General features: G+C 42.0%; 1 protein-coding gene across 3 annotated transcripts in view; it reads left to right on the forward strand.

Annotated features, from left to right (window-relative positions):
* LRIG2 (leucine-rich repeats and immunoglobulin-like domains 2) overlaps positions 1 to 27,533 on the forward strand; it is a 113,292-nt gene that overhangs the window by 5,536 nt on the left and 80,223 nt on the right. The window contains exons 4-9 of one of the 3 annotated variants that reach the window (XR_001513735.1): positions 3,384 to 3,458; positions 4,062 to 4,170; positions 6,924 to 7,111; positions 12,510 to 12,587; positions 16,249 to 16,443; positions 17,675 to 17,693. The gene's annotated coding sequence lies outside the window, so the exon portion shown is untranslated. Of the gene's footprint in view, positions 1 to 3,383; positions 3,459 to 4,061; positions 4,171 to 6,923; positions 7,112 to 12,509; positions 12,588 to 15,579; positions 15,771 to 16,248; positions 16,444 to 17,674 lie in introns of those variants that run through there. The other 2 variants (XR_001513734.1, XR_001513736.1) reach the window with 2 other exon arrangements.

The following is a 27,533-nucleotide window of genomic DNA, read 5'->3' on the forward strand; positions in this document are numbered from 1 at the left end:
TGGGAGCACTGGCTGGCGGCTCCGCAGGGCGGGTGACAGCCTTAGCCGCTCACCTGACGCGTCCTCACCACCCTGGGCGGCAGGCAGGCAGGCATTGCTGTGCCCGGATGGGGGCCTGGCCCGGGGCAGGCCGCCCCTGCAGCCTGCCGTGGTGCCGGGAAGATGGCACCCCGTGAGTCCAGGTGGTCTCGAGGGTCCCCTTACTAAAGCGGGGGACAGCGAAGCGAGGAGGGGCCCGGGATGGAGGAAGCCGTAGGGGGGTGCTCACTGCGCAGTGGAAGAAGGGGGGGCCTTGGAGAAAGGCTCAGGGGTTTAGCCCATTGCTCCCCTCCTGGCAAGTCTCCGGGGGACCCTAAGCGCTTACTATCAGTGGTTCTCAACCTTCTGGCCCTTTAAATGCAGTTCCTCATGTGGTGACCCAACCATAAAATTATTTTCGTTGCTACTTCATAGCTGTAATGTTGCTACTGTGATGAATCGCCATGTAAATATCTGATATGCAGGATGGTCTTAGGCGACCCCTGTGGAAGGGTCGTTGGACCGCCAAAGGGGTCGCGACCCACAGGTTGAGAACCTCTGGAGAGAGATGCCCGCCTGTGGGGAAGGAGAGGGGGCAGGGAAAGGCCACCGTGCGCCCGGTCCTTTGTTTCCAGGGCTTTCTCTCTCTTGTTGGCGGGAATTCTAGGGGAGGTCTCAGGAGGGTTTCAGAATATTCACCCGTTTTCCAGGGCTGCTCTTTCAGGGTCCTGGTCCCTATGGACTGGTCAGCACCAGGGTCATGCATCATTGCAGCTGGTCCTGGTGTCCTGTGTTTTGCTGCTCTTCTGGGCCTGGAGTTGAGCTAGGACGGATGTCCCCTCCGGTGAGTTGACCTTGTGTATCTGGCTGCACATTGCTCGGTTAGTTTGTTCAGCTGTCTGTCTCAGTTTCCCCATTCTGCTTGCCGAGGAGTTGTCCTAGCTTCTTACTATCCTGTCTGATTACCGCTATTTTGCAAATAAGGGGCCTGAGGCTCAGAGAGGTTAAGTAACTTTCCAGAGGTCACACAGCTAGGAAGTGGCCAACTCCAGTCCAGGGTCTGCTTCTGTCATAAGAACCATTGTAGATTCTTGAGCAATACCAGATATCAAAGTGTGTAATTACGGAGTGTCTGTGATGTCCAGGACTTTTAAGAAATGTCAAAAATGTATGAGCCTAGGCCCCTGCCTTTCAAGAGCTTCCAAGTTGTTGTTTGGGGAGATTGGGTAAGGCAGAAATCAAGCAGCATCTGATGAGCAGTTGCTGTGTTTCCCAACCTTCCCTTCCCTATACACACACCCCTTCCATTTAATTCTTACAACAACCCTCTGGGGTTGGCCTTAAGTGTTTTGCAAATGAAGAACCTGAGATTGTGGTGGAGTGGGGTTGAAGGATCCAGTTCTGAGAGCTCCCATGTGTGTTCTTCCCACCCACTGTGTTGTGTCTCTTATAGCAGACAGTTCAACTTTGTAGTAGAAGATAGCATAACAATTTTTTAAATATTTTTTAATTGATTTCAGAGAGAGGAAGAGGGAGAGATAGAAACATCAATGATGAGAGAGAATCATTGATTGGCTGCCTCCTGCACACCCCCTACTGAATTGAGCCCTGAAACCCCAGCATGTGCCCTGACCAGAAATCAAACAGTGACCTCCTGGTTCATGGAGTGATGCTCAACCACTGAGCCACAGTGGCCGGGCTAATAGAAGACAGTTTAGAATATATGGTCAAGTACTGCTTATGAGCAATAATTGCTTTTTACCCTTGATAAATGCTGAGAAGGGGGAGGCACTCAGGTCATTGTGGTGACTGGGACTTAAAACAGCAGTGCTTTAAGATTGTTAGGGTGGCAGCAGCATTCAGGATAGATAATATGAGAGTTGGGTTAAGGAGACAAACTAGAACTGGTTGAGACCTGAACCTATCAGAGCCTGACTGTGGTTGTGCAATGGAAATGAGATGATTCCCAGGAAACCTCAAAAGAAGACAGGGGAGCATAGTGTGGTAGGCTCACAATGTGGACCTGGAGCCAGATCTCCTGAGTAGTTTCAACTTGGCACTTCCTAGCTCTGTGTCCTTAGGCAACTCGTTTTGTTTTTTTTTTAAATATATTTTATTGATTTTTTACAGAGAGGAAGGGAGAGAGATAGAGAGTTAGAAACATTGGGGAGAGAGAAACATTGATCAGCTGCCTCCTGCACATCTCCCACTGGGGATGTGCCCGCAACCCAGGTAGATGCCCTTGACCGGAATCGAACCTGGGACCTTTCAGTCCGCAGGCCGACGCTCCATCCACTGAGCCAAACCGGTTTCGGCTAGGCAACTCGTTTTATCTCTCTGAGCCTCATTCTCTGCTGTCAAACAAGCATAGTACCTACCTCATAGGGTTGTTATGATAATAAAATTAGTATCTACTTTAGTGTTTGGCATACAGTAAGCACGAAATAAATGTGTAACCATGGAAAACCATAAAACTAAATTCTAAAGATTAACCTAACAGGCCCCTCACTTGATACAGCCCTGAGAAAGGGTCCTAACAATCTGTTCACAGGATCTTACTAGTGTACGCTGTAATTTTGTATTTTCTGGAAGGTGTCTAAAATTATATATGCCCGAGGCCTCACAAAATCTGGATCTGCCCCTAGTAGGAACTGTACTGTTGTGAAAAGAGTATAGGCTTTGGAATCAGAAGGCTTGTTCCCATAGCTTACTGCCTGTGCTACTCTAGACAGTTAATTCAGTGAACTATTCTGGGCCTCAGTTTCCTTCCCAGGTAAATTGAAGGTTAATATCTACCAGCCTGAGCTGTGGTGATAATCAAATAACACTTGCAAAAATGATTGGTAAAACTTGGAAAGCACTCTATAAGCGTTTACAAATTAATATTATTACAATTTTCCAAAAAGTATATAAGAAGCAAAGACCAAGAGCTAACTAGGGTTTTTAGCTTAAAAAGTAGAAACAGGGCGGGTGAGCTGGCAAAAAGGATGTAATGATGCTGGTAACATTCCTCCTTTTCTGCCAGGTTCTCTTTCTGATTAATCCATGAGACATTGGAGAAATAAACTAGTAAGCATAGGATCAGAAATTTAGAGCTGAGAGGAAATGTAAAATCATTTAGCATATCCCCCACATATTCCAGAAATGGAAATTAAGGCCACGAGAGGCTAACATACTTTCTAAGGCCACTCTAATAAATGGCATGGTCAGAAGAACCGGATCTCCAGGTTCTTACTGTAACAAGTGAAATCTTTAAATAAAAGTATTTCATTGTGGGGTCTTTCAAAATCAAGCATGGTGCTTGCTCTCTAGTGGCTTTTGGCTTTGTCACAAAATTCCCGAGATTCATTTTTTTTCTCTTAAAGGTTGATAGACTGGATGAGGTGTGGGTAATCTGTTCAGAAGCTGGCTCAGGGAGCAAAACTTCTGAAGATTTCAAGGTAAGAGTTATAGCTTCAGAAATTAGTAATGGGATAAGCAGAGAAAATGTAAAATTTGAAAATTCATAGCAGCTAGTTATGATTCAAGCTGTGAAAGATAATCACTTTATGTGGAAAGGAGAATAATAAATTACAAAGTTTTTCTCTGGAACTCAACTGCTTCACTTACATTCTCTCAATTATTCCATTATTTCTGACACAATCATACTTAATCAAGGGCACGCCTCCATTTATAATTCATAATAATTTAATAAGGAAAATGAAATTTGATTTTGTACCATGTATGAAAAAAGTCGGCAGGCAGATGCCTAGGAAAAAGGAGATAATGCCGATTCTAAAAACATTGATTCTTTAAAGTAGAGAATTCTCATTCAGAATATCTGCCTCTGGCTTCATGTTGTGTCAAGTGTAGTCCTGCTGCTTCCCAAGGGCTGGATCTAAGATGAACTTGCCATTCTTTAGAGCAGCGGTTCTCAACCTGTGGGTCGCGACCCCTCTGGGGTTGAACGACCCTTTCACAGGGGTCACCTAAGACCATCAGAAAACACATATATAATTACATACTGTTTTTGTGATTAATCACTATGCTTTAATTATGTTCAGTTTGTAACAATGAAATTGGGGGTCACCACAACATGAGGAACTGTATTAAAGGGTCGCGGCATTAGGAAGGTTGAGAACCACTGCTTTAGAGGAAGACTGATCCAAGTTGGTGAGGTGCAGTGCACTCCAAGCCCCTCCCTGGCCCCTCCCTGTTTCTCCCAGGCTCTTTTTGCCCTGTTTTGACCTTTCACTTAATCTCACCAGCCTGCAGTTTGGCATCCTAATCAGTTGGCTTCCCTGGTTTTCTGTTAGCAGGAGATAATTTGGTCAACAGAATTTGATAGAAAAACAAGTTGGTTGCAATAAAAATTTCCTCAGTATGACAAATTAGTCAAAAATGATTTTTTCCACTCACTGGCTTTTTGTGAGTTTGATACATTTTGGTGGTCAAGGGTTTTTTTTACTGCTTCTTTGGGTTTTTGTTTTTTTTTTTTGAGAATTTTTAATGTACAAGTGTATATTTTTAAGGAAGCATACTGTATGTACTGTTTATCACATTTTTTAGTATTTGCCATGACTTTGATAATAAGGCACATTTACATGATTTTTAAATAATTATCTAAAGTGAATTTAGATTAAAAAGCACAAGATTTGGGGGGTGGACTAAAAAATTAGGATAAACCTACAGTAATGCTGAAAGACTTTAAAGTTTACAAAACAATCCATATGGGTAACAAGTAACTTGTTTTTAACACATTGCCTCAGGCTCTCTTTACCTGTGGCCGTCCAGTGCCCATGCCCCCAGTCCATTCCTCAATGTGATGTGACTTGGTTCCTGGTCCTTGTATGTTGGCACAGGGGAGTTTTGGCCTATGTTCTTTGTAACCTACATCACTGTGCAGGATCTTTCCTAGCAAGCGTTTTTTCTAGGCATGATCTTACGTATTTGCCAGACTCATCAACCTCCTTGACCTTGGCTAACCCTGAGTGCCTTCCTCCTTTTTTTTTTTCTTCCTCCTTTTTATTTCTCCCTGCTTCTCTTCTTCCCTCCCCTCCTTTCCTCCATCCTTCTTTCTTTCCCTCCCTTCCTGTCTTTAGTATTCTGGGTAGATGAGGGTAGGTGAATACTACTAATTATAATAATGATAAATTGATGATAACTAGGATTTAGGAAGTAGTTATTATATGCCAGACATTGATCTAAGCACTTTATACATATTAACTCATTTACTCACAAAATTCTATAAACCTCATTTTACAGACAGATACAGATATAATGGTAACAGATACAGAGTTTAAGTAACTTGCCCAAGGTCAAATCAGTATTGTCTGGAATCATAAGAAAGTAGTCATCATTTAGTTCTCACCAAATATGCATGAAATTATCATTTATAACAATACTATAGGTGACTAATCCATAGACTTAGAAGACCATCTTGATTTAGGTAGATCCTCTTTTGGGTTCCTTCTACCCCTGGTAGAGCTAAATATTCATTATGAAAACTTGGCCATGAAAGCTGCCTCTGAAACCAGAAGGTTTAAGATCGCCTATATTCCAGACGTTCTGGGTGATCTGGAGTCCATATTCCATGTTGTGAGATCTTTCAGTGCGATAGTGTGGACCTTATTGCCTTCGCCCAGCAGCAGCAGCAGATAGTTGGAACTCCTGAACCATTACACCTCAAGCCTGGTGTGGCTCAGGAACAGTGAAGATGCTGCATGCTGACTTGAAAGACACCCCTGGAACGAGTGATTTGCTGAAAGTGATTTGTTTAAGGCCAGTAGGGGTGGTTGGATAAATCTAAGAAAAGTGGCATTCATAGTGTAGAGAGCCATGGGGAGACTGCCAGTTCTAACAAAGTAGCTGCTGATAATTTCGTGACAGAATTTCAAGAATATGTAGAGGCCAAGGGATTTGTTTCCCAACAAGTGTTCAATTGTGACAGGACAGGCCTCTTCTGGAAGAAAATGCCAAAGAGGACCGACATCACCCAGGAGGAGAAGTCATTGCCAGGACACAGCCAAGGACAGTTTGATGTTATTGTGTGGGAATGCAAGTGGGGACTTTAAATTGAAGCCTCTACTTATCTGCCATTCTGAAAACACACAAGTTTTCAAGAAAAAAATAATGTCATGAAAAATAAGTTGAATGTGATGAAGAAGGCTAATAGCAAAGCTTGGGCAACCAGCCAGTTTTTTATAGAGTGGATTCAAGTGTTTGCTCCAAGTGTGAAGAAATACCTCCAGGAAAAACAGTTGCCACTCATGTTACTTGTAATAGATAATGCTCCTGCCCACCTTCCATGCTTTTGGAGGCCGAGGTGGTAGAGGAGTACAGCCTCATCACCCCTAGGTTCTAGCCACCTGACACAACAACTCTTATCCAGCTATGGACCAGCAGGTCATTTCTAATTTTAAGAAACTCTACACAACCCTGGCTGGTTCGGCTCAGTGGATAGAGCATCAACCCAAGAACTGAAGGGTCCTGGGTTCGATTCCAGTCTGGGTTGCAGGTTCATTCCCCGACCCTGGTCGAGATGCGCCAATCAATGTGTCTACATCAATGTTTCTTTCTCTCTGTTTCTCCTCTTCCCTTCCACTCTCTAAAAATCAATGGAAAAATACCCTCGGGTGAGAATTAACAAAAAGGAAAAGAAAAAAAAACTCTGCACAAAGGCACTGTTACAGAGATGTTTTGAGGTGACCTCTGAAACTAATTTAACCCTCAGGGAGTTCTGGAAGGAGCATTTTAATATCCTTACTTGCTTAAGGCTCAGAGACAAAGCATGGTGGGGGAGTGTGTTTCAGGACCATGCAATCAACCTGGAAGAAATTGTGGGCTGAGTCTGTTGCTGAAAGAGACTTGGAGGTCTTTGGGGATGAGTCTGTGTGTGTTGTGGAGGATATTGTGTCTCTGGGCAGGTCCATGGCTTGGAGTTGGATGATGATGATGGGGAGGAGTTGGTGGAGGACCGCAACACTGAGCTGACCACCAAGGAACTCCAGGACCTTCAGAGGAAGCAGCAACAAACAGTAGCTGAAGAACTCTCTTCAGAGGAGGGAAGGGAGGATTTTCCTACTTCACTAATCAAGGAAATGCTTGGAAAATGGTGAGAAATGCGAAGTTTTATTGAGAAATATCACCCTGACAAAGAAGTAGCAAACCGTTCAATAAACTTGTTCAACGACAATGCAGTGTTTCACTTCAGGCCACGTGTTAAAACACAGGCATAAACAAACATCATTGGACACGTTTTTAGTGAGACAGGCTCAGTGAGCCTGAAGCAAGTTCTAGTGGAGCAAAGAGACAAAAGACAACCCCAGAAGAAGAGCTACCTGACGTTTTTATGGAAGGGGACTCCCCTTCCAAACAATAATATCCCTCCTTTTCATAATCAGTCATCAATAGCTGTCAACATTAAAGTTCTAGTGTGTATGTAAATTTTCATTTTTTTGTTGTACATGTCATTTCCTTTTTGTTAGATTTACATTACCTGTCTTTTTTGTTTTTAAAGTGTTTATAGATTAAAGAGTACATTAGACATGTTCTGTGTATAAGAAAAGTTAAGCCTTAGCCGGTTTTGGATAGAACGTCGGCCTGTAGACTGAAGGGTCCTGGGTTAGATTCTGGTCAAGGGCACAAACCCAGGTTGCAGGCTTGATCCCCAATAGGGGGCAGCCAATAAATGATGCTCATCATTGATATTGCTATCTCTCCCTCTCACTTCCTCTCTGAAATCAATAAAAATGTTTTTTATAAAAAGTTAAAACACAATCACGTGGGGATCTGGAATAGATTATTTACATTACTTCTAATGGGAAAAAATTATTTTGGTTTTCAAACAAATGGTTTCTTCTCTTGATAAACATATTGCTTGGTAGGTCTACGTATATGGCTAATAAAAATGTGTTGATTATTTCAAAGTGGTGGGTGTCAATGTATGATAATAAATGATGATAAATAGCAGCTAATATTTACACAGCACAGCCTCTGTGCCAGGCACTGTCATAAACATTTTGCATAGAGTTGCTCAATGTAAAACCACTTTATCTGGTTGTCTTTATTTTTCTGGCATAACTCTTTAAGAATCTGTGCTGCAGTAAATTCCACAGTTCAGCTTTCACCTCCCCAACAAGAATAATTAGAATTCCAGTATCTTCCCTTTATCATTTTGACTCCAAGAAACCATTACTATTTAGATCCATGTTTGTCTCCAAGGCTTGACTGGTGTGACTCAGTGACCTAGAGGTCACTGGTTCCATTCCTGGTCAGGGCATATGCCTGGGTTGTGTGCTTGATCCCCAGCAGGGGCCTGCAGGAGGCAGCTGAGCGATAATGTTTCTCTCTTACTGATGTTTCTATTTTTCCTCCTCCCTCTGTTCCTAAATAACCAACCGAACAAACAAATCTCCGGAAACATGCAGGGTACCTTGTAAAATCTACTCCCATAAAAAATAATGAGGCATTTGAGGTATCTCAAAAACAACAGGGGTGAACAGGTGGGAAAATGGGCACAAGAATGGAATCAGCCAGCACCGGTTTGGCTCAGTGGATGGAGCATCAGCCTGCGGACTGAAAGGTCCCAGGTTCGATTCTGGTTAAGGGCATGTGCCTTGGTTGCGGGCACATGCAGGAGGCAGCTGATCGATGTTTCTCACTCTATCCCTCTCCCTCTATGTAAAAGGCAATAAAATACATTTAAAAAAAAAAGAATGGAATCAATATTTAACCAAAAAAGAAGTGCAAGTGACCGAAACAAAATACAGGAAAATGTGCAATAATCAAGTATGGATATTGATAAGGGTTTCTCTAAATTATAAAGCCCAGAACCTCAAGAGTTCTTCATGTGGCACATTGGCAAAAGTTTCTTTAAGTTATAAAACCAGTTTTATTACCCTCAATGTGTCTGGAAACCATCAGTCATATATTGCTGGTAGAAATAATTCTGCTTATGAGAACTTATCCTTAGGAAATAATCTGCTATTCTTGTACAAGCTTGTTCACTAAAGTATTATTTAAAATAAAGACTATAAAAAACTTAGATCTCTAACAATAATAGGTGAGTTTTTGTGGTGTTTCTAGGTGATTACAAATGCAGTCATGAAAAAAAACATACTTTAGAAAAATGTCAGGAAATGATGTATTATTAAAGAATGCATGTTTCGCCCTGACCTGTGTGGCTTCGTTGTTTGGGCGTCATCCTGTGCACTGAAAGGTTGCAAAATCTGAGTTATTGATGGCTGATGTTGAAATATCTGATGCAGTTTTAATCTACAATTAAAATATGGTTGTCAAAGAATGTAGTACACACTTGTATTGGAAAGGTAACATCAGGTACATATTTCTTCATACAATTATACGCTCAATCAATATTTATTGAGCTTCTACTTTGAGACAGACACCCTGGACATAAAGTAGTAATCGAGAGTCTCACACCCTGACTTTGGAGCTCACAGTCTAGTAAATAACAGTCTCTACTAAATTACATATTACAAGGCAGGAATCTTGTCTTCTTCATGAATAAAATGAATATAGTAGTTTTTCTTTGAATACTGTAGGCTAAATGAATGAATTTACCAGGGGGCTACTTTGCCCTAAACATAACTAAACATTTCCTAAGTGTGACACAAACTTGTGGGAGTTGAGAAATAATGTGGACTAAGAGGCCCTGAAATAACCTCACTACTAATTTTAGCATGCTCCTTCTAAAGCCAGCCAATCAGTCAAACCACCCAGAATTGGGTCTAATACCTGGTTATGAAAAGATTTCCGACAAAACTCATTTAAATGTGGGCACCCAATGATAAAGCAAGTAGTCTTGGTGCTCAGAGACTGCTGTCATTTCGATTATAACAGATTTTTGTCATTGTAATTTTCTTTAAAAAGAAAACCCTTTGACATTTATTTTATAATGGTTTCCATAGTAACATGAGATAACTTGGGGAAGGAATCTAAGAAGTTATATGACCCAGCATTTTTTAAGAAGCAAGTAACAGATTTTAGCGCCAATACTTAGCGGCAATCTCTAAAGTAATATATTTTTAAATGATTAGAACTACAGGAGTTTTTAATTTTTTGGAGATTGTTGATGGTTATGCAGTGGTATCTTTTCATTTGCTGATATCTCAGTCAAATCAGGATCTGTACTCTTGGATCAAAGAAGCAAAAAGCTTATCGTGTCTTTCTTCTGTTATCTCCTCTGTAAATAATAGGTTTTTCTACCTTAACTACCTGGGAAAGTAAACACAGTATGAACAGGCAAAGACTTGGCCCTCCCTAGGTCTGGACCACCTAACGGATAAAGTGGTGCGTACCTGGGACCTCCATGAGTTACCCTATACTGTTCTTCCAAAGGAAAGGGGGTAGCTTATCCTCTGGGCTGATCCAGATGGGGACGACAGCAGCAGTATGTGACCTTGTGTTCTGACATGGCTCTGGCATCTGGATAGAAGTTGGTAGCCGGTGCTTTGTCTCTTTCTAGCAAGTAGAGACTAGGTACCTGGGCCTAAAACAACCAGTTCACCAGAGTCCATGCTTCCTGGAGGGTACGAGAAAGGGGTCCCTGTTTTCTTGGCATTTGGTTATCACTCTCAGCTGAACTTTAAAGCTCGGCTAATGAGCAGGCAGCACGCCAGGAAGAGATACATGAGCTTGGATCTCAAAGGGTGTGTACTCTGAAGCTGAAATCATAAACCAGAACATCTGATGTGTGTCATACACAGGGAGGGAGGAAGGACTACTGACAGAAATGTCACACGCAGCTGCTTTTAGCACTTGGCTTTCAGTGATGAGCTTCCTCCCCTACCACTACACCCCACCCTCCTGCATGAACGGCACTTAGGGCTCTCTGCACGTTCCCTGCACTCGGAAAGAAGCTGTGTGTATCTGTTACGTCAGTCTAGCTCCCGGCTATTTGATGTGCCTGATGGGCTATGGGACTGATGGCCTCAGTTACTATTTGGGTCAGGAAAGAGTCTACCTTAGACAATTGTGTGTCCTGCCCTAAAAGGTAAAGAATATGGCCTATGGTCCTAATTAAACTACTTGTTAATGTCCTTTGAACACTTTCTTGTACCACTTCTCCGGCTATATAATTATGTAATCCTGTGTGACTCCATAGTGGGGGTTGTGAGGACAAACTATTCCTTCCATTTGGAATTCTCTTCCCCTCATTTTTCCACTGACAAATCCTTCTTATCTTTTGGATTTAGGTTGAAACATCAATTTCTTCCTGGTTACTAGTATCCTGTATAGTTCCCCATGCCTGATTACTGCTTGCCTTTGCACATCACTGCAATCTAAATTCTTATCATCTTGGAAAGTTGTTCTCAACTCCCTACGCAACTATTTCTATTAAGATTACAGTCTGTTTTCATTTTTAAATGAAACCAAGAATCAAAACTGAGCCTGGCCGGTGTGGCTCAGTAGTTGAGCATCAACCCATGAGCTAGCAAGTCCCCAGTGTGATTCCTGGTCAGGGTACGTGCCCAGGTTGTAGGGGGTATGCAGCAAGCAACTGATCTTTCTTATCAATGTTTCTCTCCCTTCCTCTCTGGAATCAATAAAAAAAATTTTTTTTTAAATTAAAACTGGCTTTTGAGTTGAGTGTTTTGTGTTCCCGTGTTTTAGTCGATCAAAAAAACCAATAAGCCCTGGCCTATGTAGCTCGGTTGTGTGCCATTTTGTGCACGGAGAAGTCACTGGTTTGGTTTCTGGTCAAGGGACATGCCTGGGTTGTGGGCTTGATCCCCAGTAAGGGGTATACAGGAGTCAACCCATGAATGTTTCAACCATCAATGTTTCCTCAACCAAAACATTAAAAAAAAAAAAAAATTAAGCCCTGACTGGTATGGCTCACTTGGAGCATTGTCCATACACCAGAAGGTTGTGGGTTCAATTCCCGGTCAGGGCATGTCAGAGGCAACCGATCGGTGTTCTCTCTCATTGATATCTCTGTCTCTCTCCCCCCTCTTTCCTCTCTCTCAAATCAATTTAAAAAATAAAAAATCATTTAAGATCCTAAGGAAAATAGTTCATGTAATCAAATTACTTTCGAGAACAAGTTTGCCAACTCCAAATAAATTCTTACAAAATACCTTCTTGTAAACTCTAGATGTTTCTGAAATACTACCCTGACCTTGAGTAATCTGATCTAGAAACTTTTCAGGGTAGGTTCATAGTTGAAATGAGGAACATCAGCTTCACATGCCATTTATTCATTGATTTATTGATTCAGTAATGATTAGTGAACACTAAGGGCCAGACACAATTCTAGGTGATTGGGAATATCAGTAAATTCTTGCCCTCAAGGGTATAATTACAGGACTGCTTTTATAGACAGTACTCATCAAACCTTCCATTGCTCCTCTGCTTCTCCCAGCCTCCCTTCGGTTAGGCTGAGGTCATGTGATTCCTTCTGGCTCATGGCCTGTGAAGGAAGTGACTTGCATCACTTTGAAGCTGAGGAAGTTAAAAGCTGATGTAACTCCCTTCTTTCCCGCTCACAGCACCCTCGAAGGTGACACGTTCCACAGGGTACCTCTATGGGATGGTGGATCGGGCGTCGTCTTGGCTACTGAGTGAAGGTGTGTAGGTAGAGCATTACAGTCTTCACCACCTGCCCACCTGTGCTAGATTTGTGGCATGTTGAGACATACATTTTGTTGGTTAAGCCACTAAAATTCAGGGTTTGACTGCTGGGGCAGCCGGTATTAACTACCCTGAGTAATATAACCCCGATTATTTAGTACCTTTTATGTGCTAGGGTACAGCCCTAGGCTGTTTGCGATAGTGAGTTGTTGTTAAAGCCCTGACCATTCTCCTTGCCAAAAGGGAGGCATTTTCAGTATTCATCCCAAACTACTATATTCATTTTCACCAGATCTATCTCTCTCTCTCTCTCTCTCTCTCTCTCTCAACAGTAGCACTAGGATTGATACAAACCTTGAAATCTTAGAGAGAAAGGGAGATTTTAGGCTTATTTTGGAGGTATGAGTCCTTATCCTGATTCTTTGGCTGTTTGAATGGACTATTTAATCTGTTATACTGTTCCCATTGATAGATAACATTTGGGCTAATATTTTGCTCCTAATACTACAAGGTTATTATGATGACCAAAATGAGTTAACTATATGAGCTGTGAAGCATTTATACAAATACAATACAATATTACCATTCTTACTGAATCTAAGATACCAACCATTGTAGGGCACACCCTTATTTTGCCACTAAGAAAGAAAATAATGCTGCAAGCTAATCTATGGCACAGTGCATTCTTATTGCTCAGCCCTTATTAAAGGGCTTATGTGGGTCTATTTAAACATTGATTTTTTTATCATATATCACACTGGTACATCAATACAAGGGAAATAATTTAGTGAAGTTAGTCCAAAATGTCTTCACAGTCAGAGTCTTTTTTGAGTAACTTCAACTCTGAGTCATAGATGCCTATTTTCAATACAGTATCACCCTCTGTGCCCTCAAGCATGCCCTGGTGATGTTCCATTCCTTAAGGAGGGTGCCACCATTTTTTTCTGGGATTTTTTCCCAAGCTTGTGGCATTTATTCTGCAAGTTTTGAGGCTGGTATTTTCTTGATCTTCCAGGTGTCAATTGAAGGTTTTTAGGCATCAACCAAGATTCCTATTTCTTGCATAAATGGTGCTTAAGTAATTTTTTAAAACTGTTTTATTGATTTTTTTTAAGAGAGGAAGGGAGAGGGAGGGAGAGATAAAACATTGGTGAGAGAAAAATTGGGGACCGGGCCTGCAACCTGGGCATGTACCCTGACTGGGAATCGAACTGTGACCTCCTGGTTCACGGTGACACTCAACCAAGTGAGCCACACCAGCTGGGCTTAAGGGATTTTTTTGACTGAAATGTCTGTGGGTTTTAGTTGTTCAATGATGCCACCAGGAATAACAACCAAACTTGCAGATGAGCAGACAGTAGCAACTGTGTCAACAGCTGAGCAGTGTAAACAACTGAAAACACAATTGTCTCAATTTCAGATGTTAAAATGCAAAAATATATGTATCTTGAAATATAGTATTGGTGTTTTGTGTTTTTTTTTGTTTGTTTAGATTTTTGTTTTTACAAATAGGCATATATGATGCGGCCTTAAGAAGCTCAGTCACCCAGGATCTCACTCACCCTTTCTTCCTTGATCTCCATCCCATTGTTAGCACTCTAATCCAAGCCATCACAGTCTTAAATCTAAGACAGCCCAATAAGAAGGGCTTGCGGTTTAGGGGAAGGAGAACTGGGTGTGGTTTCTGAAGACTTGTGTCTGACTTTCAGCCCTGCAATTTTTCAGATGTGCTGCTTTAAAGGGCAAGTCACCGCTCTGGGGGAAATATGCAATTCAGCAAGTTTTAGGGAGAGTTTAAAGTTCACTTTGTGCACTGTAAAATCTATATGTAAAAGGAAGAGAACTAATATGTATTGATGGCTTGGTATTTTGCATGCATTGCCCCATCTTATCTGATATAAATTCTAAGACACATAGTGTCTTGATGGTTGTCACACTGCTATACACATTGACTTCCTGTTTATACACATTGACTTCCTATGAATCCATTTTACGCTGTAGTAAACCTTTCTCAAAATATCTCTTTCATTGGATCACAGACAAGTTGGTGAGTTCCTAACAGTGCTGCCCCCTTAATTGCTCTTGCCTTGTAGCCAGAAACATTTGAAATAAGAGACCCTCAGGTTACCAATGTCCTGCCCTCTCTGACTCTGGTGGCAAACTCTCCCCTGAGGCTCATGCAGAAAGTTTTAAGTCCAAAATGAACCCAAGATTCAGGGTGTGGATCTAGACAGATACCAGACAATTTAAACAGATGGAAGTTCACAGAACGTTGGCATCCAAACAGCTGGCCATAGAAACCAGAGGCCCCAGTGACAAGATATAGTGTTGGGACCTATAACTCTATACATGGCAGGACAAGTTACCAGCAAGGAATCGAGTTCGGAGGGAATAGAAATATAAGGCAGGAACCCCCCAAAGCTAGATTGCTTTTGAGACTTGATGCTTTGAAATAATGACCTAATCTCATCTTTTTCTAGCAGGAAGAATTTGAATTTTTGAATAGGAGTGAAGCTTAATCTACAAGTGAGGGTTATTGATTCAGCTCAAAGGCTAGAGCAGCGGCTCTCAACCTGTGGGTCGCAACCCCTTTGGGGGTTGAACGACCCTTTCACAGGGGTCGCCTAAGGCCATCGGAAAACACATATATAACTACATACTGTTTTTGTGATTAATCACTATGCTTTAATTATGTTAAATTTGTAACAATGAAAATACATCCTGCATATCAGATATTTACGATTCATAACAGTAGCAAAATTACAGTTATGAAGTAGCAGCGAAAATAATTTTATGGTTGGGGGTCACCACAACATGAGGAACTGTATGAAAGGGTCACGGCATTAGGAAGGTTGAGAACCACTGGGCTAGAGGAATATGAGGTTAAGAGCTAAGCACATTATTACATTAGGTATATGAAATGCTATCTTGAAATACTAATAGGTGGAAGGAGGTGCTATTAAAGCAGTAAACTGTATTATATTTCAGATGTCCACAGGAGAGAGGACTTTGTGAAGCTTTAGAGGAGCAAAGACCTACAAAAATTGGGAGACTTCCAAGACCTCTCTGAAGGCCACCATCCTTAGGACACCTTTCCTAGCACCATTGTTATAGTATTTAATTTGTAAATGTGACACTCATCGTTCTCTGGTTAATTTTATGTATATATACATTGACTTCCTGTTAAAATTTTAAGCTTAAGAGTAGTAATAGTATCTTACCTTTAAAAATATTCTGTATGGCCCTAACCGGTTTGGCTCAGTGGCTAGAGTGTCAGCCTACAGACTGAAGGGTCCCAGGTTTGATTCTGGTCAAGGGCATGTACCTTGGTTGCAGGCACATCCCCAGTCGGGGGTGTGCAGGAGGCAGCTGATCGATGTTTCTCTCTCATCGATGTTTCTAACTCTGTATCCCTCTCCCTTCCTCTCTGTAAAAAGTCAATAAAATATATTTAAAAAAATATCCTGTATGTAAAATACCTAGCATAATGCTAATGTAATGCTAAGAAAACTTAGTACTGTCAGTCCTTCCTGTTTCAATCTGGCAGGGATTATATCCTGCATGATTTGTAAAGGTGAGAACACAGATAACTTTTTACCACTCAAAACATGTTTTTCTGCTAACCCAGCCACTCCCGAAAATCTATCTTATTTGCAGAACTATTGCAAAATCTGACACTCTTTACTTCACCAGAATGCCCTTGTAATGGCCAAATGTTGCCTTGCCTCATGGAAATTCTTGACCAGACCTATGGATTTGCCAGCCCTTGTAGCTGTTGGCTTTGAAGTCCAATGCAGCTAAAACATCACAACAAGCAGTATTTCTTAGGCCATGGACTACTTGCCAACAAAGGTACAGACATACCTTGTTTTATTGTGCTGTGCTTCATTGAGCTGGACAGACATTGTAGTTTTTACAAACTGTATTTATTGTGGTGGTTGGGAACTGAACCTGCAGTATCTCTGAGGTATGCCTGTATAAGGATATGATCTTTGCCCTCCAGTAGTTTATAGTTTATATAAAAACAAGCATGGATATTTCATTAGTAGGTAAAGGCAAGTCACAGTTATAAGTAGTGGAAGGGCAGTGATATGAAAAATGGTTCTAAGAATTCACTGGAGAATGAAATGACATTTTTACCTAGAAAGCAGAGAGCCCACTGTAGGCACTTCTCATGTCCTATTTTCCTTCGCGTCATTATTTTCATAATGCACTTACAGAAAATATATGATGTCCTTGTCCCATCAGATCTTTCACATATCTTGGTCCATCTCCTGGGTTTTAGGTTCTCACCTCTTGACCTGAGATTACTCTGTGGCACCCAGTGAGATTCCTGCCTTGGGAAGGTCATCTTCCTCTTGCTGCTGCTAATTCTATATATTAGAGCCTGTACTCTTATTGATTTATTTTTAAGTTTTCTAGCCCTGTGGTCCTTGGACTGGTACCAGACCACAAATATGTATTTCTTCATGTTGTCACAAGTCTTAATCTCATCCCCCAGGATATAATGTGACTTCTGTGCATCCCCATCATTCTGGCTGGGAAGTCTTTCTTGAACAGCCTTTTCTTCTGAGATTAAGGGCTTTGTCAAAGGCAGTGCAATAGCCACTGCCTCCTATTTCACCTCATTTTCCCTGCTCCCTCCCTACCTTCTCTCCCTTGGCAACTTCATCTGTTTCCCTCTGAGAATGAATGTTATCCATTCCAACTCTTCAGTGTGTTCTAAAAGGAGAGAGAGTCTGAGTATGAGTCAACTTTATTTCTGGTACTGAACCCTGTCTGTTCTCTGGTTAGTTGGCCTAAGGAGAAGGAAGGTATGTGCAATTTCTGATTCTCTTGCTATGAAAGACGAATGACAGTTAACCCATTTTATTATTTTAAAAGAGATCCATTTAAAAGAGAGTTATAACATACTAAACTCCTCTTATTTGCACATAGGGCATTACAAAGTATTTATGGTGCTTAATATGTTACTGTTGTTTTTTATGTGTGTGTGTGGTTTTTTAATCTTTATTGTTGAAAGTATTACATATGCCCCATGCATGTGTTTTTAAAAAATATATTTTTTAGTGATTTTTTACAGATAGGAAAGTAGAGGGATAGAGAGTTAGAAACATCGATGAGAGGGAAGAAGCACCAATCAGCCGCCCCCTACACCCCACCCTCCCCACTGGGGATGTGCCCACAACCGAGGTACATGCCCTTGACTGGAATCGAACTCAGGACCCTTCGTCCACAGGCCAGTGCTCTATTCACTGAGCCAAACCGGTTAGGGCCCCGTGCGTGTTTTTTAATTGATTTTGGAGGGGGCAGGGGAGAGAAAAAGATCAATGTGTGAGAGAAACATCAATCAGTTGCCTTCTGCACAAGGATCGAACCCATCACCTTTTGGTGTATGGGACAACGCTCCAACTAACTGAACCACACTGGACAGGGCGTTTATAAGTGTTGTTTGTTTAATATATTTTCATTGATTTCAGAGAAGAAGGAGAGATAGAAACATTAATGATGAGAGAGAATCATTGATTGGTTGCTTCCTACACACCCCCACTGAGGATTGAGCCTGCAACCCGGGAATATGCCCCTGACTGGAATTGAACCCAGGATCGTTCAGTCCGCAGGCTGATGCTTGATAGAATCGTTGACCGGCTGCCTCCTGCATGATCGAGCCCACAACCTGGGCATCTGCCCTTGTCCAGAATCGAACCCAGGACCTTTCAGCCCGCAGGCTGATGCTCTATTCACTGAGCCAAACCAACTATGGCAGTATTGGAAGGCAGCTAAGCTCACCACTATACCACCAACGCAATATGGCAGTATTGGGTTTTTTTAACCTTGGTGTTGACTTCTTAGGCAAAAACAGAATCAGACTACCCTAGGAGATAGGTCAGCAGGCGTCTGCCTGGAGGCCGGGTGGGTGAAAATGCTCTCCTTCAACTGTTCTAGGTTTAGAGCGTGTAACTGCCACCTGCCCTTCTGTCCTCACCTTTAATTCCAGTGATTTGTGTTTGCCCCTGTGTCTCCATTAGAAGGTAGCTTCCTCCAGGAGAGAACCTGTTTTCTGATTCATCTTCATTTCCCTTCACATCGTCAAGTGGTACACGGCATATGCCAGAGCTCAACCAACATTTGGAATCGGTCAGCAGGCCTGGCCAGAGTGGTAGCTGGCTTTGTGGAAGTCTTTCAACTCTGTGTGCCAGCTTTCACAACAACAACAACAACAACAGGAGTTCCCTGTGGCAACCATGAAAGGCAACTCCCCTGAGAGCCAGTGACAACAAGGGAAAGGGCAAGATGTCCAACGGTGCCAGGGAACAGCTCCGAGGAACTGTATCCAGAACAGACTATTGGAGAACACCCACATTCAACAGCAGTGTCTCCGACTGTCAGCACTCAGCAGACGGCCTCCGAGAGACCTTGCCCCACCCCGTGTCTCCCAGTGAGTGAGCAAGGGGAGCCTCTGTCCCAGGCCCAAGCCTGTAAACTTGAGAGGTTCGCTGACATCAGGATTGCTGGGAGACTGAGCAGATGTACTAGGAATGCCTGCGCTCTTCCCTACTGCCTATTTTGGCCATCTCCCTGCTTTTCGACTCCTCAGTGGAGAGGTCAGAGGCTTGAACCAAGCCAAAGATACAGGAGAAAGATCTGGAATCTACTTCAATAGGTAGGGCCAATCAAAAGGGGAGTACACAGAAAGGAATGTTCAGAACACAAGCTTTTTGCAAGAATCTGGAGTCATATTGGGGCCAAGGCTGCCTACTTGGTTAACCCCTGAACACTGGTAGGAGCATCATTTAATGTATGCATGTTGGAGGGAGGAAGGATATGGTAAAAGTGATATTTTGAGTGAGTGGACTTGACAGTCTAGTTCTCTGGTTGGCCTCCAGTGAAGAGAATCAGTAACTGAAGCTTGACTTCCCTGATCAGCTCTACCTTCCTCTCCCAGCATCATCCAGAGATCTTCCAGGGAGAGGCTGCGGGCATCATCAGTTCCATCCAGTGATCCTGAGATTCCTTCCATCCTGCATGAAGGAACTAGGAAAGGTAAGCCTGGAAAGGGAGGGCTTAGTTCTTGTCCCTTCTCAGTGTGGCAGCTGGAAAAATTCTGCTCCCCAGGACCCTCTTCCTCCTGCTTGTCCCTGAAGGTGTGTAAAGCCCTCCCCTGCAGGAGAAGAGAGGAATTTTTCACACTTTTCTTTCCCTGTGGTCCGCTGTGTGCGGCTGTCAGGTAGCACCCACAGGCAGTGAGGCATCCATTCCCGGGCTTTGAGCTCTGCAGTGACCCTTGCCCCAAAGGTTCTGGGGGTAACTGCCCTCCTCTAAGTCTTGGCTGCTCTCACTGGTAGGGCTTCCAATCTTCTCTTTTACTAGTTCCAAGCATACCATGCTGTTATCAGCAGGAGACTCCCAGGCATCTGGAAGCTCTGCATGAGAGAGGAACCACCGTTGTTGCTGCGGCTGCCTGGACCCACAGCAGAGAGCCAAGAAAAACCCCCTCGCACCGTGTGCACTGATTTCCCCCAGACTGACACTGCAGGGAGTCTGCAGAGCACACAAACCCTCCTCGCAGTGTGTCTCCAGTAGCTACGGAAGCAGTGTTACTGTTCGTTTTCTGAAGACGGGCCAAAACCGATGGTAACAGTCTGTTTCTGAAGGTGGAGAGCCAGTCAGCAACACCTTCGGAAAGGAGGAGGCAGTTCCACCAGAGGGGTCCTGTCTCCTTCTGCCACTGCCATTACTGTGGGGCCTCAGTGAGAGGGCTCCCCTCCCAGAACCTGAGATTAAAGTGCCCTTTTATACCTCAACCTTAAAGCCAATACATAATGGATCAAAGTATATTGTCAGAATCTTCATGAAAAGGAAATATGCCGTCACCTGAAAAAAAAAGTTATCCTAAGCGCAAGAAAGAACATATCTGAGTCACAGCTGGTCAGCCCTGAAAATGTGGGGAGAAAGAGCAGCTGAGAGACAAATCTGTTGTTTAACCAAGAGTTTCAGGTCAGAGGTTGCACTGGCCTGTTCAGCGCTGGAGGCAGGTGACAGGCTGCTTTGGAGGTGGTTGAGATTGCCTCTCTCGAGCGTTCAAAGCATAAAACAGACCCCCTTGTTTCTCATGCCACGCTCTGCAAGCAACCTACTCTTAACATCTGATGAACAAGTGCTGGTCACAGGACGTGAATGTGTTGGCCCTTGGCCATTATATTGCTTTCTATTTCTATTCATAAATTTTATTATGAGTCATAACTGGTAGCCTGGTTTTGAATACCAGCCTGTGGGAGCTTGAGTTCGCTGTGGGAGCTGAATCCACTGTCTGTGTGTTTACAGATTGGATGTCTGAGCCTTTAGGACTGAGGACCAGAACCTCGCCTGATGAATCACCAAGGGAAGACCATACCATGAAGGACCTCCTGGGTCTCTGAAAATTCCCTGACTGGCTGGTGGTCAGTCTCCTTCCTACTCAGACTTGTGAAGTTATCAGACTTAGTGAGGGTTCTGTCTATATTCAGGGACTGGCAGGATAGAATTGTGTTTTGCTGGAAGCCGATCCACCCTTGCTGCTTGACGCAGTCGTTGCAGGGAAGAAACACCTGCACAGCTAATGTTTCAAGGGACCTGGCGTATATGACATATGTTTGCTCCCCCTCTTAAGCGCTATGTGTTTTAACCAGGACCACCTTCCCCGAGAAAGGTTGTTTCCTTAGGGGTTAACAGGACTAAGGAAGAGAATAAATCAGTAACCCCCCCCCCAGTGTTACAGAAATACCATGTACTACTTATGAAGAACTTGGACTAAGACTGTTGGAAATAAATTTGGGATTTGTTGGGTCTGCATCCCCAGGGGTCTACCCACCAGGGAAAGCACCAAAACCTATACCCCTGGAGACCCACTAACACAGGGCAGTCCCAGGGAAGGCAAGCAGCGAGGCTGGAGGACATAACCTTTACTGGGTAGGATAATCTCCTTCAGTCATTTCCTTGTAGCCTATCAGTAGAGCAGTGACCTTGGAATAGCCCCTGTAATGAACCACAGAGATTAACCTAGACAAGATTAAAATCAACAGAACTAGATAGAGAACGGATTTTTGGCAAAGGTCAGATAAGAAACAAGGAACTGTAGAACGTTACCCAAACATACCATGATGTGATTATAAAGGCATGCTTATGGGATCAAATGGTATAAATATAGATGTAATAGGACAGTAAAGAGAACCTCACCATGATGATCACCTGAACGGCTGCCCCCGTGTCCTTCCTTCTTCTCCGACTCCGTCCACACCTTTGGGAACCCCTGGACCTGCTGGGGCTGGACCCCAACAGTGTTTGAGATCCTGGGTTGGAGTCAGATTTGTGTACTAGTATATCTTTCTTTAATTGTTAACTTAAGCCAATTGCCTAATCTTTCTGTGATTTTCTCATCTGTGATTTGGGGAAAATAAAAGTGTCTCCTTCATAGCATTGTTAGAAGAAATGAGGCAGCATGTTAAGTCTTCATGAGGTGGGTAACATAAAATGATGCTTAATACACAGTAGTCGCTCTTATTTTTAGAGCTCTTACTAGATGCTAGGCACTGTGCATTGATATATTTGCACCAAGTCAAATAGCTGGCAAGTGGTAGAACCTGGAGTTGAGCCAGACCAAAGTTAATGTATTTGACTACTAGGTTAAACTGTCTCTGATGGTTTAACAAACATGGCAAAACCTGCACTTCCCAAATGTCTCTTCCCCTTTAAAGGAATAAGTTTGGAAGACTGTATACTGATTCCTAAGTCTGTTTGGAATTCCACTTTTGGGCTTACCTGAGGAAGTGATATATTTTTTAAACATTCTTAACAAGGACAAATCTTTACATAAAGAGAAGATTTAATCTTTCTTAATAACCAAAACTTATTTTGTGCTAAGCTCAATAAATAAAGTGGAGAATTGTGTGGTATAGAAAGCAATTTCAGGTTTTTGTTGTTGTTTTTTAAATATATTTTTATTGATTTCAGAGAGGAAGGGAGAGGGAGAGAGAGATAGAAACATCAAAGATAAGAATCATTGATCAGCTGCCTCCTGCACGTCCTCCACAGGGGATTGAGCCCGCAACCTGGGCATGTGCCCTGACCTGGAATGGAACTGTGACCTCCTGGTTCATAGGTCAACGCTCAACCACTGAGCCATGCCGGTTGGGTATACAATTTCAGTTTTGACAGAATTAGCAAATACTTTATTGTCACAAAGCATTTTCTGTTGTTTTTGATTTTCCTATCATGTTGGTCTTGTATGGGATAAAGTAAGGAAATATGTATTGTTATTAGTAAATTAGGTTAAATATAAATAGGTTAATTATTGTAACTTAACTCATTAGTGGACTAAAATAAACATAAAGATTGCCAATGAAAGCCTTGTCGTTTGAACAGTTCTTTCATTGACATGAAAATATGCTTATCAAACCTTTGAATCAAAGTGGGAAATGGGTGATTTCTAAAAAAGGGGGGGACATTAAGTTTAATAGAATTAAATGTAAGATCCTGCTCTTCAAGATAGAAAATAACTGAATAACTATATGTTCAGGATAAGCAATAAAGCCTAAGAGAAACAAAGAGAAAAATGCTTGGATGTTTTAGTAGATAGAAACTTAATTTGAGTTAATGACTGCCAAGAAAATTACTAAGATATCAAGCTGAATTAAAGGCAGCACAGATTCTAGAACAAAGAAGGTGACACATCCACTCTACTCTGGTGATTATAATTCTAGAAACTGATTTAAGAGGGATATGGTCAAACAACTGTATTCAGAAGAGAGTAACCCGGCCAGTGTGGCTCAGTGGTTGAGTGTCTATCTATGAACCAGGAGGTCATGGTTCAGTTCCTGTCAGGGCACATGACCAAGTTGCGGGCTCGATCTCCACTGTGTGGCCTGCAGGAGGCAGCAGATTAATGATTCTCTCTCATCATTGATATTTCTCTCCTCTCTGAAATCAGTATATATAGAGGAAGAAGAGAGTAATCATGATGGTAAAAGAATATGAGAAATGTTGAGGAATTAGATATGTTGTTTGAAGATGAAAGTTGGGGGACATGATTAATTTCTTTAAATAATGTGCAGTAGCATGGGGGAAGGATTCAATTCATTCCATATAGCAGCAAGGGATAACATAAGAAGCGTCACTGAGCCAAACTGGCTAGGGCTTTTGAGAAAGACTTTTAGTTCAGAGTGCAAAAGAGTTGTACAATAGTGACAAAACTAAACATGAAGTGAGGTTTTAGGATAAAGAGTTTCCCCATCACCTGAGGTGCTCCTGCAGAAACAGAACTGAACAACTCTGTCTTTCTCCCCAAGAGAGGACTTGTGCTTCTGCCCCGATTTTCCCAGGACTGACGGGTGCCTTGGGGGACTTATAGTCAAACCTGAGGAAAGTCCCAAGCAAACCGTGATGAGTTGGTCAGCCCAAAGGAGAGGAAGTTTGCAATAAAGTGAGTCCTGGGAGGCTTGGTTGAGGGAAACAGAAGATATGCAGGCAATCCAACCTTCACTGAACCAATATGGGAATAAAGGAAGGGTGGGGCAAAAGTAGGCTTACAGTTGTTTGTATGGAGCATAACACAATAATTAATAAGTAACAATACAAGAATAAACTCTACTTCGTGTACTCACAACTATAAACTTACTTCCCCTCCCCGGTATAAGTGAAATTTCTAAATTTTTGAAATTTACTCTTTTAAAAAATAATTATTGATTGATTTTTCAAGAGAGAGGAAGGGGCAGGGGGAGAGAGAGAGATACATTGATTTGTTGTTCTACCTATGTATGCATTCATCGATTGATTCTTGTATGTGCCAAGAATAAACCAGGGATCAAACCCACAACCTTGGTATATAGTGACAGTGCTCTAACCAGCTAAGCTACCTGGCCAGGATTTGAAGCTTACTCTTTAAATGTATACATAGTAGATTTAAATAGTAGATCTAAAACATATTACACAGTTCCCTGTGCTCTTTATCAGGCAATGAGAAGTACAGATTTGTATTTTTTAAAAAATCAGCAAAACATTAGAATTGGAATATAGGGCAATAAAGCAAAATAGTTAAGACTTACGTATTGATAGAGTTGGGTTTGAATTTGCTTCTGTCAATCAGGGCAGGTAAGGTTACTTAATCTATATCTTAGTTTTCTCAACTGTAAATTGGGAATAGTATTCATACCTGCTACATAGAATAGAGCCCAGTAGACCATAGTAAGTTCTCAATAAGTGGTATTTAATCATTGTTAATATCCAACAGAGTTATTGTTGGAGCTAAGTAGCTCCAGCCAAGTTGCATGGTTTTCTAGATCATCTGAATAGACTCTGCAGTCTGCTATCTGTATCTCTGCTCAGGACACTTAATCTCTTTATTTTAAACACAATTGAATGTCTGTGTGAGGGCACTTCAACCTCCTAAGGAGCAAAGTGCATGTGCTTTTTGATGGCTATTGATTCATTTATATATAGTCCCTGAACTGTTTTCCAAATACTCAGGAGTTCTGGAAACATTGCTGAACTATAAGTGTGGCATTACAAAAATCAATCTGCCAATTTTACCAACAGCTTGAAGTTAAAATAATCATTTTCAAACATAATTTTACAAAAGGCTCTTCTCTTTGTTCTACCACCCATTTTCTCTCCCTAAAAAGTCCTCATTCTTTTTTAAGGGTCCTCAATACTAAAGAAGCACTTGAACAAACTGTGCATCTGAACTGGATTAGTTTTCCCGAGGAAGCCCAGGAAAGGAACATTCCTAAATGTAAGAATGAAACTTTTTTTTTTTTTTTTTTTTTTTTGCAAAAAACTTTTATTGTTTCATTTGGTCCAATGCATGGGAGAGGGCTTCAGGATGGTTAAAAGAATGGCTAGTAGTTTCGGGGGGAGAGGCTCAGGTAAAAGCCAGGCACCAGGGGAATGCAGAGGGGCCTCTCAAAGGCTCCTAGTCCTGCTTGAGGGGGAGCCTTTGAAGAGATATTCACCCAGGCCAGCCTGGGGGCCAGCCAGTCTGTGGATGTTAGTCAAGTGGTTGCCCATCTTCTGGATGAGTTTCACCTCATCAGGAAGTGGTTCTCCAGGAAGTCACAGAGACGAGGGTCTACTTGGGTAGAGCCCAGGGCGTGCGGCTCCGGAAGGGCCTGGTTCAGGTTCTTCTCCAAGTATGAGACTTTTAAGCTAGTAATTATTTTTCCTTTATAACTCCACCCTTGACCCTGTATTGAAAAAGCAGTAGATAAATGTGAGCACGAATCACAAGAAGGCCCCAGGTTAATAGAGGAATGTGGAGGCACACTTGACCTGGCACTAGTTACTTTCCCTATCCTTTTCTACCTGCAGCTCTAACCATTGCAACCCAAATCTGTAGGTCACTACTCAACCAGCTGCATTCCTCACTTAGGTCTGGGCGAAGATTAGTCATTGTTCTCTTAAGTACAGCCCTGAGGTGTCCTCTGGGACATAGGAAATACTTCAGAAGAGCAGATAAAGCCATGCTTACTGGCATCATTCAGGTGCCTGTTTGAAAGATGCAGAGTTTTAAAAAAATCTCTTCAGTCCAAAGTTAACCTATTTGAAACCACGGGGAGTTGGCCTTCTGTCTAAAGGTTTAACTGTAAGCAAACAATCTAAAAAAAATTTAAAGACCTTGTTTTTTGATCAGACTGTTCAAAGAAAGACTTTTGTGGGTAAAAGTTCACTAGGCTGAAACAATAGAAACATTTGTGAATGGAATATGGCCTTCACTCTTTTTCTTTTAGCTTTAATTTTATTTAATATGGAAAATGGAAGATCCCATACAAACCAAATTCATGTAATATTTTCTTTAGTGTTTTCAGATTTTCTAAGTAACCATAGCATTAAAAAAAAATTAAAGCATAGTTGACATACAATGGCCTTCACTCTTAAAGTAGAGGTCTCAGTTCCCCTTTGCTAAGCCTCCTTCGTGGGAGAACATGGACACAGTTTGGTTCACCGCTCAGAATGTTTTCCAAGGTGATCAGTGATATCAGGAGAGTCATAGAAGATATTGTGCCGTTGGGCATTTACCTAGGTCTAGGAAAAGCTGGGGACAAATTTCAGAAGTGTTGGTCTTTACTTGGCAAACAACCTCCTGAATCATTTGGCCAAAGCTCACTTAATGATTAAAAGGCAAAACGAAAAAAGTAGCAGGAAATTTTTCACGACCATGTCTCTGTATCAATCGCATTGTAGATTACTATAAAAACCACCCAGAACTGAAAAAAGAAAAGATAAACCAGTCTGACCCTAATTCAAACCTTACTTTTTAATATTTAAGTGATAGATCTGAATCCTTTATTAATGAGCTTAATGAATTACTATTTCAAGAATGTGAAAGTAATTGCATGTCCATGAGTTTGCCTATGTGAAGTGCAGAAATTTTTCAGTTTGTGAAATATATGATTATTTTAGCTATAGCCCCGTAAGCTCTGTTAACAGTAATGTACAAAGCTGTTTTAGGCTGAGGGAAGTTGAAGAACAGCCTTCTTCCACCCCTCTTATGACATCTTACCAATATAATAAATTATATCCTCTGTATGATTTTAATGTGCATCAAAAGAACAGGGCTTATCATAATTAATGCCAGAATTACCCTGACCTCCTTACTTTAGTGTAAGTGGAGAAAACAGGTGAGGCATAATGGTTTATGTCCCTTCTGAGCTGTCCCCTTCCTACTTGGAAATTATATGCTTTTCCCAGGTGCCTGCTTGCATCATCTGCTCTTCACTGACCATTTGCTCCATCGGGGATCATACTCTCTTTACAGCTATGTAAGCTGTTTTTCTAGAAGTCCCATCAATACTCCACTTAATTTCATTAAATAGAAACGTAGATTCATGACCAATAGAATTGCTGCTTCAAGAGCAAAGTCCATATTCCACTCTAAATTTCTCATGTCAGTGTGATTTCAGCCTGCTGTG

This window comes from Myotis davidii, unplaced genomic scaffold (assembly GCF_000327345.1).
Source record: "Myotis davidii unplaced genomic scaffold, ASM32734v1 scaffold217, whole genome shotgun sequence".
In the NCBI taxonomy this organism is placed as follows: Eukaryota; Metazoa; Chordata; class Mammalia; order Chiroptera; family Vespertilionidae; genus Myotis; species Myotis davidii.